The sequence below is a fragment of the Varanus komodoensis genome, unplaced genomic scaffold, assembly GCF_004798865.1.
Source record: "Varanus komodoensis strain SLA01 unplaced genomic scaffold, ASM479886v1 scaffold16, whole genome shotgun sequence".
Lineage (NCBI taxonomy): Eukaryota > Metazoa > Chordata > Lepidosauria > Squamata > Varanidae > Varanus > Varanus komodoensis.
The window spans coordinates 4,989,343-5,001,750 of record NW_025335468.1 but is presented as its reverse complement, the minus strand read 5'-3'; positions in this window follow the sequence as shown (position 1 = coordinate 5,001,750).

The following is a 12,408-nucleotide window of genomic DNA, read 5'->3' as shown; positions in this document are numbered from 1 at the left end:
CGTGGTGGAGCAGAGTTTAGTACTTGGGACTCCCAGTCAAAGTATCAAACTCTGCTTCAAGCTGGTGCCCTCACGGTGAGCTCCCATGCAAGTCTGGTCAGCTGTACGTCCCACGGAGTGACATGGAACATACCCTCAAGAGATCGAGGGGACGTTCACTTCGCAGAGTCTGATCCAGTCAGGTGTGAGTGGATGCCACCAGGTGCAGGCAATGCATGCTAGCCTTTGGGGAGGGGGAGGGGGAGCTGGTGGCAGAGAGTGGAAGATGTGACAAGTAGCTGGATTTGTACTTCTTTGAATATACAGTCACAGAAACTTCTGTACATTTTCCTTGCATATGCCAGAGGCTTTACTCTTCTTCCTACATCAAATGGCTGTTTGCAATTCATGGAATTTGGGAAAGTAGCCTTGGCATAGGCGTTTATTGAGTAGAGCATGCTGATTTATTTGTAACCTGCTCTTTTAGCTATTGGTATATATTGTGATCTTATGGATTAGCAGGATGTGCAAAGAGCACAAGTAGGATTATATTGCACTTCCTCTGTGCATGTGGGTTTGCTACAAGGATGTGGCAGCTGTTCTCACAGGTGGACCTCTGACTTGTCTGCCTGTGGTTCAGAGCCACAGGTTTCTCCTTTCTGAATTAAGATGGAAGTGTAAGTCACTTCCACATCTTCTTTGAGTGCTTTCTGGTAACATACAGTGCAGCCTTCCTAGATACAAAGCGCTGCCCTGATTCCATTGAAGTCCAAAAGGACTACAAACTTGCATCACCTTGCAGTGCCGAATTCTTGCTTTGGTAGCTCCGTTTTGTTCCGAGGATCACTGTTTGCTAGTAGATCTGTGTACCACTGTACTGAAAAATGCACTGCATTTGAGTACAGCAAAAGCACTGCATTTGAAGTATTTGGATCCAATGGTAGATTAGAATTAAGGGTCCCAATCCATGTTGCATGAGTGAAGCTATATTAGCTGTTGCGTGTCCTCTCCTGTGCGGTAAAACTACTCTGCCCTTTCTAGTGCCTCAGGTCTATGTACAAAAAAATCAAAGGAAATAGAAGATACCTGTTTCGGGCAAAAGAGTGATGGGCTGATTTCTGGCTTTACACAAGGTATGACACCCAATGTTTGCATTTCATCTCGAAGAAGGGCAAGCTTGTAGTTCCCTATTCAGAAACACTCATGCCTGTTCAAGGGATTCTTTCATCCATAGACACCCATTACATGTGGGAAAGATTTGCCAGGAATATAGCAGGCTGATTCAGGTAAGTGGGGAATCTTCCACTCGGAACATATTGGAATGACTTGAATACATGCAACAGAATCAGTATTTCAAAAGGACACAGATATAAAAATGCTATTACATATGTTAAGGGGGAAATGCTCTAATTGCACTGTGTATATCTGTGTGCACGCACATGCATGTGAGTGAGAGAAATGTAGAGGTCAAACACTAGCAGAGAGGAGAGGGTTCCGGTGCTCCATCCACACTCCCCAGCCATTTTTGTTGGAGTTTGTGGCTTGGGGACCTGCTTTAGGCACATCACACACGCGGAAGAAAAAATCAAGGTAAAAAACATGTGATTGAGGTCATGTTCAGTTGTGAGTCTAAAAGCAAGCAAACCAGTTTTTTTCAAATGTGGAGTATCTCAAAGCAGGCAAACCGGAAAACCAGAGTTCATTGCTGCTGCATTCCAAAAGCTCTGACTCTGCCCTTCTTTCCCGATCGCAAGTCTTCGCTGCTCCCATTCTCTCATTCCGCAGAAGGCACTCTTCTTGCTCACGCCTCTCTTCCTGAATGCACTTGGCTGCGGTGCACCGTGGATGGTCCACTTCAGCTTCTCCACACAATGGAACTTCCCACATTCTGCCTTCATTTTACTTTGACTCCAACATACTTTTGTGCGCACGACTGTTTTCTGCTTCTAACGTGAATGTAAATTCTGCAGTGACTGGTGTGTGTGTGTGCATGTTTGTGAACACACATACACAAAATTTCTTCTGACTCCTTCCCTGTGTTAATCGCATTTGTATATATCAGGAGCCATGTGCAAGGTCAAAGCCGTTTCCTCTTTCGAAAAATAACCTTGCTGCAGCTTTCCATTACAGTGAAGAATGGAAGGCCATGAAACAGCATTGTAACGCTCATCGTAGCAATTCCGTAATTATGGATCACTGTGTAGGATGGGTGAGGAATACTTGGTACAATGATTAGTTGTCAGAAGCTGCTTTTGAATTTTCGCCAATAAATTCCAATCTTATAATTTGTCAGTGTTTCTACCACTGTAGCTTCAAACTTTCAAGAGAGTGAGGAGAATGTAAGATCACCTCAGAAGCCCTTTTGTAAGCAATGTAGAGCACACGCCTATGCCTGTTAAGATACAAAACAGTCCTGTGATTCCCAGCATTCCCCAGATGGCCATTTTTTCTGTCTAAACATGCACATTTATTCATAAATGTAACTTTGAGGTAAGCTCCCACCCCTGTTTTAATTTCTATGTCTTTTCTTAAACCATACTTTTTGCAAAAGAGAAATGCTAGTTTATTCAATCTGGACATTCACTATCTGCTTTATGGACCACCTGAATAAAACGACAAAAGTATGCCAGATAAACTCCATTACAAGGTCATTATGAAAACAGTGAATTATTTCTGAAGGGTCTGATGGGGCCCAAGATAATCTTTTAAAGTGGAATTTGTCAATTGACATCTTGATTTTTTTCCTTGATGAACAGACCCAGTTATCACTGTAACACACACAGGCCTGTGGATAACATATAAATTCGGGTTTCTTTTTTGTTTTGTTTTGGAGTCAGCTGTTGGAGATAACTTTTCCCAAAGGGAAATGGAAACCTACCAACACAATGAGCTAGAAAATTATTTTTTATCTTTTCAAATTTATAATCTTGCCTCTGCTTCTATGGACACTTTGTATGGGCTGCAGTTCAGCTCCTAAAACAGCAAAGAATTTGTTCCTTTCCCATATCGTATTCTCTTTTATTTGAATTTTAAAATGCGTATAAATGCAATAATGCAGGTAGACTAGAAATACTAGATTGAAAATTAAAGTAGTTTAGCTTGTCCCATTGTGACCTACAGTGTTGTACGACACCCAACGCTGTATCCTAGCATTCTCGAGGCTTTCCTACGTAGCTGAATCTAGTATTAGCTTTGAAAATCCATTGTGTGAATGGCGGGGTGGGTTGATTAGAAATGTGTACACTTTACACACCGTATGTTGTTTGCATCAGAAGCTATGTGGCCACACCATATACTATGGAACTGTAAATGATTCCCAATCTACCTGTAATTCTTTATCAGGACTGTGTGAAATAAACTAAATATATATATATATACACACATATATATATAAATGTATATCGTACAATTCAGTCGCGACTATCATTTTGCGCTTTATACTTAAGTGTACATATGGAATCCTGTTGTTTTGGTTTTTACAATTGCTACCTCTTTAGTTGCATTGGCATATAATTTGACTTTAAGAGTCAAAGCATTCTGTGTACAGAACCAGAAAGTTTTATGGATTAGTAATCTATCAACTTATCAATTTAGGAGCCTGTTACTTGGCAAGATAGGTTAGACAGGAGAATAAAGTAACGTACCCTACACATCTGCTAAAAAAAGAAGCCTTGCTATGAAGGATTTTAATACAAAAACAACAAATTCCCATGATTTGTTCAAGCCACAGCCACATGGACTGACCTTGTACTGAGCTAGTTTCATGAAATCAGAGAGAAATAATGATAGCAAACAATAGGAATGTATTGCGAATTACCCAAAAACATATTCTTGCCATCTTTCCTAGCAATATCTTTCTGTATTTTTAATAGCATAAAAATCATGTTATCATTCAAATAGGGAGGGGAGCAACTTAAGTAAAACTATACAGCATTTCTTTGGCATATATTTTTTCTCTCACTATTCATATGGAAAGAGATGTTAAATTAGATTCAGAAACATAACTGAAGCTAGATTACTTTTCTGTAGTCTGTAAAGAACATAGATTGATGAATTAAAATATGCACAGCAGTGCAAAGCTGTCTGGCTTGGTGGGTTGAGGTCCATAAGGTGGGGAAGCGCTGGTGGCAGATGGAAGTACATAGCTAACCAGTCTGGGATATAAGCAAGATCGAGCAGGGGAGAGGAATTAACAGGAGCGTTTGTCCTGACCATTTTAGTATACCTCAGAATAACCAGAAACGTGGGTGTTCCTGTGGAAGAAAGTGCAGTATGGGGGAATCAGGTGAAATGGCTTTCCTTCCCTAAATGCACCCCATTAAAAATGATGTGAGTTAGCACCACACAACAAGGCAGTTTTACAAGAAAAGTGTGCATTGAGATTACAATTTTTTTAACATTTAAATTAATTATTGCGGAGTTTCTTAAGAATGTTCAGGAATCTTCCCCAATTTGGTGCTTTCCACATATGCTGAGGATATGATATGTCCCATCAGCTTCAGCTAGCATGGCTGCTGGTTATGGGGGTTGTAGTGCAGCATATCAGGACAGTACCAGCTTGGGGAAGGCTAATACACAGGATTCATTGGGTGTGTTGCATTCTGTTCTTCCTTACTTACCCTTCCATGAATATTGGTTGGCCTCCCCTTGTAAATTTCAAGCAAAGAATGTTTCCCCAGCCTTTATGTATAAAACAGTATGTGCTCATTCAAGGTCTTTTGCATCATCCTGGCTACTTGCCATCACAAATAAGAAATGTGGAGGCCATACTCTAAGTGCCTAAAATGCATCCAGAAATAACAGCACCTAAAATGTATTTTCTAGATGCAAGGAAAATATAAGAAATAAATGCAGAGTAATCATTCCACAAACCCTCAAAACAGCCATCATTCAGCCATAAAGTATCCATAAAATGTATTGTTCCCTTTGCATAGCAAACCGGTCTAGTCAGAATACAATAGGATCACCTTTCAGGTATGTTCACATAGATTAACAATCTTAAATAACTTTTGTGTGTATATGAAGTTTGGATTATTGTATCCCAATGCTTTTCACTTTGCACTAATCAAGATTGATGAAGCTTTCCTATCTGGTTACACAATATAAATGTCATGAGCCAGGTTTTCTCCCTTTCCACATTCAGAGCTACAGATCTTTCTTGCAAAGAAAATAACCCCTTCCTGCTCTTCCTCTTCCTTCCTCCCCTCCTGCTCCTCTGAATTCCAATCAGCAGGCCTTGAGAAACTGCACCAAGAGCAACTATTTTTCTGAATCCCAATACTAAGTATGTTTCTCAATCTCAGAACAAAAAGGATAGACCAGACTTGTGAAAAGTGAAAATAATCACTCGCAAAAAGTCTTGCACTGGATTCTGAAAAGCTGCAATCTGGTACATATTCATTATTACTACTATTACAACATTGCATTTCTGTCCCACCTTATTTCCTCTTGCAAGGAATCCAAGGTGACTACACAGGAATAATATCCATTGTATGCCGTGAGACTTGCTCCTGAATAAAAATGCATAGAATTGCATTCTAATTCTCCTTCCAGAGTTCTTCTACCAACCACCAAGCTTGACTGATCTTGGGAAGTTTTACAACTAAATGCCTCTTAGGAAGATTGCCCTTTTTAAACTGTTGGAACATAAAATTCCCATTTCCAGACTTTTCCAGTAACCACTGTGTTCTTGGATAAAGCAGGTACCAATACATTTCTTTGGGTGGTAAGGGACACTCTAACTTACTGCAGCAACATGATATTTAATTAATTCTTTGAGACTAAGATTCTAAAGAAGAAAGAGAAGTGTAATTTTTAGACTGAAAAACTTCCTGAGATGGTGTGAGTAGCTCCTCTATTATCACTGGGACAGATTTCAAAAGCCTGAGCAGTGAAAACATTTTACCTGGGCCTTGCAGGCTCAGTTAATGCCGATGGGACCTGTGCCAACTGAGCATTCAGATGAAGCTCAAGCTGCCAGTGAGGAGCATAAGAAGCATCCTGCTGGTTCATGCCAACATATATTGAGTGCTCCATTCTGTTTCTCACAGTGGCCTCACTGGAAACAGAGCACTGAGGTACACAGCCTTTGAACTGGAAGACGATTCCATTTGCAAATTATCTTTAAGACCTGTGTGCATGGATCCCTCATTGCAGTAATTTCTGATGCATTTGCTATGCACATTAATCTCTGTCACATGAATTTGCAGTGCATCATCCTGTTAATGGCATCTGAGCATGATACAATCGGTAATCAGCATACGCTAGTGCAGGAGTTAAATTTTATCAGTTAATGTATTACAAAATGTATGTGCAGAAGAATGGGTAATAGATCTTCTTTAAAAGGGACTTAACAATTCACTGAAGGAGATACAGAATAATCAGTGTTCAGGATATTGTTGCTATTGTCTTTTCTTTTCTACAGTAAGAATAAATATTTCAACAAGTATAATTGTAGCCTTTCCCCACTAAGTTTTCTCATACTTTAGTACCCAACTACATTATTTTGTAAGGTAATATAAAGTATTTAACTATTCAATGACCCCGCCTGCTTTCATGCTGTATGTGGACTGCAATATTACCTTAAACAGGACAAACTGGTTTTGAGGCTTTAATTTAGAGTAATTCTTCAGACCAAAGTATTTGTAGCACTGGAGGATAATATGAGCATGCACTTTAGTAGAAGAAGTAACTGTGTGTGTCATTAATGCCTGCTCCAAAGACTGGTAAGATCTTTCAGAAACTCTGCCTTTTATTTCTTTGGTGCCAGCCCGAGCGCCCAAATGTGTCTGCTCTCTGGGCAGAATGTGTCAGTATCATGACTTGGTCACTGTAGCATATCCTGCGTGTAGAACTCTTGTCAAGGACTCAGTTCCTCCACCACCATAAAGATGCTAGTTACAAAAGCTAACAAAATCATTGAACAACTTGTTGTCTTTTTGCTCTGCCCAGTGGTAGTGCTGGCCTCGTTCTTATCTGTTTGGTAAGATGAGAACACTGCCTTCCTCTCCCAGTTCCAGAAGATGGTGTGGGCATCTGTCTATATGGTTGAATCTAGAGATAAGAATGCCTTCTTAAATGAACAGTGCAAAGAAATAGAAGAAAACAATAGAATAGGGAGGACCAGAGATCTCTTCAAGAAAATTGGAGATATGAAGGGAACGTTTCATGCAAAGATGGGCATGATAAAGGACCAAAATGGCAGGGCCCTAACAGAGGCAGAAGAGATTAAGAAGAGGTGGCAAGATTACACAGAAGAACTATACAAGAAAGAGCTTAATGTCCCTGACAATCATGACGGGGTGGTCACTGACCTCGGCCAGACATCCTGGAATGTTAAGTCAAATGGGCCTTAGGAAGTCTGAGCAACTACAAAGCTAGTGAAGGTGACAGTATTCCAGCTGAGCTATTCAAAATCTTAAAAGACAATGCAGTAAAAGTGCTATACTCAATATGCCAGCAAATTTGGAAAACTCAACAGTGGCTGCAGGATTGAAAAAGGTCAGTTTACATTCCAATCCCAAAGAAGGGCAATGCCAAAGAATGTCCAAACTACTGCACCATTGCACTCATTTCACATGCTAGCAAAGTTATGCTCAAAATCCTACAAGCTAGGCTCCAGCAGTATGTGGTCCGAGAACTGCCAGAAGTACAGGCAGGATTTCGAAGAGGGAGAGAAACTAGAGATCAAATTGCCAACATACGCTGGATCATGGAGAAAGCTAGGGAGTTCCAGAAAAACATCTGCTTCATTGAGTACGCTAAAGCCTTTGATTGTGTGGATCACAACAACTTGTGGCAAGTTCTTAAAGAGATGGGAGTACCAGACCATCTTATTTGTCTCTTGAACCTATATGCGGGTCAAGAAGCAACAGTGAGAACTGGGCACGGAACCACTGATTAGTTCAAAATTGAGAAAGGAGTTCAGCAAGGCTGTATACTGTCGCCCTGCCTATTTAACTTATATGCAGAGCACATCTTGAGAAAGGCGGGGCTAGATGAATCACAAGTTGGAATTAAGATTGCTGGGAGAAATATCAACAACATCAGATATGCAGATGATACCACTCTCATGGCAGAAAGTGAAGAGGAACTAAAGAGCCTCTTGATGTGGGAGAAGGAAGAGAGTGCAAAAGTTGGCTTGAAACTCAACATTAAGAAAACTAAGATCATGGCATCCGGTCCTCTCACTTCCTGGCAAATAGATGGGGAAGAAATGGACAGATTTTATTCCCATGGGCTCCAAGATCACTGCAGATGGGGACTGCAACCAAGAAATTAAAAGACGCTTGCTCCTGGGGAGGAAAGCTATGGCAAATCTAGACAGCATACTAAAAAGCAGAGACATCACCCTGCCAACAAAAGTGCGTATAGTCAAGGCTATGGTTTTCCCAGTTGCAATGTATGGCTGTGAAAGCTGGACCATAAGGAAGGCTGAGTGCAAAAGGATTGGGGCCTTTGAATTGTGATGCTGGAGGAGACTCCTGCGAGTCCCTTGGACCGCAAGGCGATCAAACCGGTCACTCCTAGAGGAGATCAACCCTGACTGCTCTTTAGAAGGCCAGATCCTGAAGATGAAACTCAAATACTTTGGCCACCTAATGAGAAGGAAGGACTCCCTGGAGAAGAGCCTAATGCTGGGAACAATTGATGGCAAAAGAAGAAAGGGACAGCAGAGGATGAGGTGGCTAGATGGAGTCACTGAAGCAGTTGGTGTGAGCTTGAGTGGACTCCGGGGGATGGTGGAGGGGAGGAATGTTGTCCATGAGGTCGCGATGGGTCAGACTTTGTGACTAACAACAACAAACAATTCTTCATGTGGTTTGGACCTGCATGAAAATTGCAGGAATTGCTAAGTGGACAACTTGAGCAAGTAGAAGTTACACAGCAGCAATCACAACTCCAGAGCTCATTCATGAAGACCAGCTTATCTATTCTGATACAATATTGTGTTTACTGTTAAGGAAAGTGGAATGGGATAAGGAGACTGCACTATCTAAGGAAACATATGAAGGAGCAGAAGATAAATGGTGACCGAGAGCTATACCAAATTTAACTCTGAAGTCCAGTCCAAGAATGCGAAAGTTTTATTTATTGCATTTGTATGCTGCCCCATAGCCTGGGGCTCTCTGAGTGGCTCACAGGAAAACAGGAACAGCAAGTCAGCACAGCTATAATGAAATAAACACATCTAAAACCACATAAAATCCAATTAATGCAAGGCATAAAACAGGAAGTTAATATTACTGCTCCCATATGGTCTAGTGCAGGGGTCAGCAACCCGCGGCTCTGGAGCCGCACGTGGCTCTTGAACCCCTCTGCTGTGGCTCCGTCGCTCAAAACACACGCCGGCACAGCGGCTGATCTGCTCGAAGCTCCACTCAGGAACACCTCGCTAGCTGGTTAAGTAAATCAGCTAGTTAAGTAAATTGCTACATTCCTCTGCTAAACAAGCTTCCTGCAGGCTCTCATGTTACACAAAACATTGCTGAAAAGATTCTCTTTGTCCAAATGTAATCTTCATCTGAATGTTAAAAGCTGTGCTTGGGACCTGTCACAATTCACAGCACTTGACTGTTTATCTGCTAATCAGTCACTAAACACACCTATATCCAGTGCTTTTTTGTAAGAAAAAAGGTGCCTGAACTCATGAAATTATTTACCTTTCGTACGTAGTCAGTCACTGTACACACATCCACACGTCAGTTGTGTAACAAAACATAACAGTAAGCTCAGCGCGTGACCACACAACCAATCACAAGCCAAGCAGTGCCACAAGATGTGCAGTGCCATCACAACCAGTGCGGACGAAGTACTCATGCATCAGATTTGACACACAAACAGCCTGCATGCACCTTTTTAATGATTTTGCCGCTGACCTGCTATGCTTGACAGGGCGATTCAAATCCATGTGGACCAAACATCAAATTTTCAAAAGTTACTTTTAAAACTTGGAAAATCTGTTGAAAAACGGTGCTGGAACTCTGTTTCGGTGCGTTCTATGACAAAAAAAAACCTGCCTATATCTCTGGCACAGCCGCCGATCTGCGGACCTGCTCCAATTTACTGAGCCCCCCCTCCCCCGGTAGGCCAACCATGGATAAATTGAAGAAAAGTTTTGAAGAAAACCAAACCTTTAATGATACATGGGTAGATTCATTTGCTTTTACTGCTGACAAACTTATGATGGGGTTTGCTGTTTAATGCATGCAGCCCTTTAGCACTGACTTTGACTCTTCAGGAAGCTGTATTCAAAATATTCATATATTCAAAATATATGAAAGGAGCCCTACTAGTGTATAATGTTAGATTAAAAATAAGTTTTTAGTGACTGAACAAGAGCTGCATCTAAATCATAATGAAGATATACATAGCGTTAAGGTAAAAAACGATATATGCAGTATTATCTTCATTTTAAATGTCAAAAGGGTTTTGTGGCTCCTGGTGTTTTCTTTTGTGTGGGAAATGGGTCCAAATGGCTCTTTGAGTGTTAAAAGTTGCCGACCCCTGGTCTAGTGGTTAGGAGTCTTGGTTTTCACACAGGTGGCCTGGGTTTGACACTCGGTATGGCAAAGATGGACTTTTACTCTGTTCTATCTATACCTACAGTTAGTAGGTATTCTACTAAGTAGCTTTTGGTGTGAGAGTCAGTGTGGTGTAATGGTTAAGAGCGTGGGACTGAGACTCAGGCGATCTGGGTTCCAGTCTCCACTCAGCCATGGAGCCAACTGGGTGACTTTGGGCCAGTCAGACTCTCAGCCAGACTGGCCATTGACTCTTTCGGCAGTCCTGAGGATGAGAGCCAGTGTGGTGTGAGAGCCAGTGTGGTGTAGTGGTTAAGAGCGTGGGACTGAGACTCAGGCGATCTGGGTTCTAGTCCCCACTCAGCCATGGAGCCAACTGGGTGACTTTGGGCCAGTCAGACTCTCAGCCCAACCTACCTCACAGGGTTGTTGTTGTGGGGATAAGATTGAGAGAATTACGTAAGCTGCCTTGAGTGCCTTGAAAGGAAAAAGGTGGGTTATAAATATAAATAAATAACCTTGAATGTATTATGAGAGACTGTAGAATTCTGACTATAATCTATAATCTGTGGACACCAAAAGCAGGCCATGAAATAGGACACTACTGTTGTTCCCTGTCATGGTATTTAAGGAGAAATTCTCTTTTTATAGAAAACAGAAGTCCTACAGCTTCCAGAATTTTCCAGTTGGCCATGCTGGATGGGAAATGCTAGGAGTTGTATGCCTACTTAGATGGGGAAAAAGTTCTACAATTATGAAGCTTATGATTCTGCAGGTAGCATACTGCCATTATGACAAATTCCCTTTACTTTTAGTCTCCTTAAGTCATCCCAAGTTGTTGGTTGCCACATCACACAGTAACTAATTCCCAAATTTAACTAAGCACTTTGTGAAGGGGTACTCTCATTTTTTTCATCCTGACTAATCTCCCATCATCCAGCTTCAGTTAGGAGTTCCTCTTTAGTTTCAGCATTATTTCCTATTGCAGAGAAATCATTAAGATGGACAAGCTCACACAATGTCTTTTCCTGAGAAGTGATATGACCCCCGTCCTGTCCTGTCCTGTCCTGTCGCTGCAGGTTGAAACTGTTTGTGTAAGTGGCCCTAAGGAAGAGAATTCTATGCAACTGGTGCCTTCCCCCATTTGTCTGAGGTGGGACATTAATGCACGGTGAGGGTCACACTTTGGTTCTGATGTATTTAGGTTGGCTGGGAGGAGGGTTCTGAGGTGGGGGGGGTAGTTATTAACCCTATTACTCAATTTTCAGTGAGGTTTAGTACTGTGGCACAAGAACCCTCCAAATAGGGTGGGAGTCAGATTACAATACTCTACAGTGCAGAGTCTATACTCAGAGATCTGGTATGAACTGAGAGTGGAGATGACCACTCAGAAAATGACAGACAAAACTCTATTTTATTTCTTCAGTCACGATTTAAGTGATCTTAAAATGCAAAATTGTAAAACGCCTTAGACTTTTTTTTTTTTAGATAAAGTTGCCAAAGAGCTATGTTGCTCTAATACAGAATGAGGGTTTGAGGAAAGGAGAAAATGTTCTTCTCAACTTATGTGTAGCTATGGCCGTCCAACAAGACCACAGGATGCAGTTTTATACATGCTGAAACAAAGTCCATAAACGCGCATAGGATTGCACGCGAAGTCCAGCATTTCACCTGGAGCGCAGTTCAGATGGCTCCAAACTGCTTGTAGAAACCAACCAAACAACCGTCTCTGCCCGGCCCAGAAAAATAAGCAAAGAGAAAACAAACCCGAAGCCGTGTTTTCAAAAACACTGTGACGTTTTACTGTCGGTCGGATCGCCCGCCCTTGCCCGCGAGCTCCGCTCCAGCCCTGCTGCTCGGCGGCCCCGCCACCCACCGACACTCAGCCCCTTCTCGGGTGGGGGAG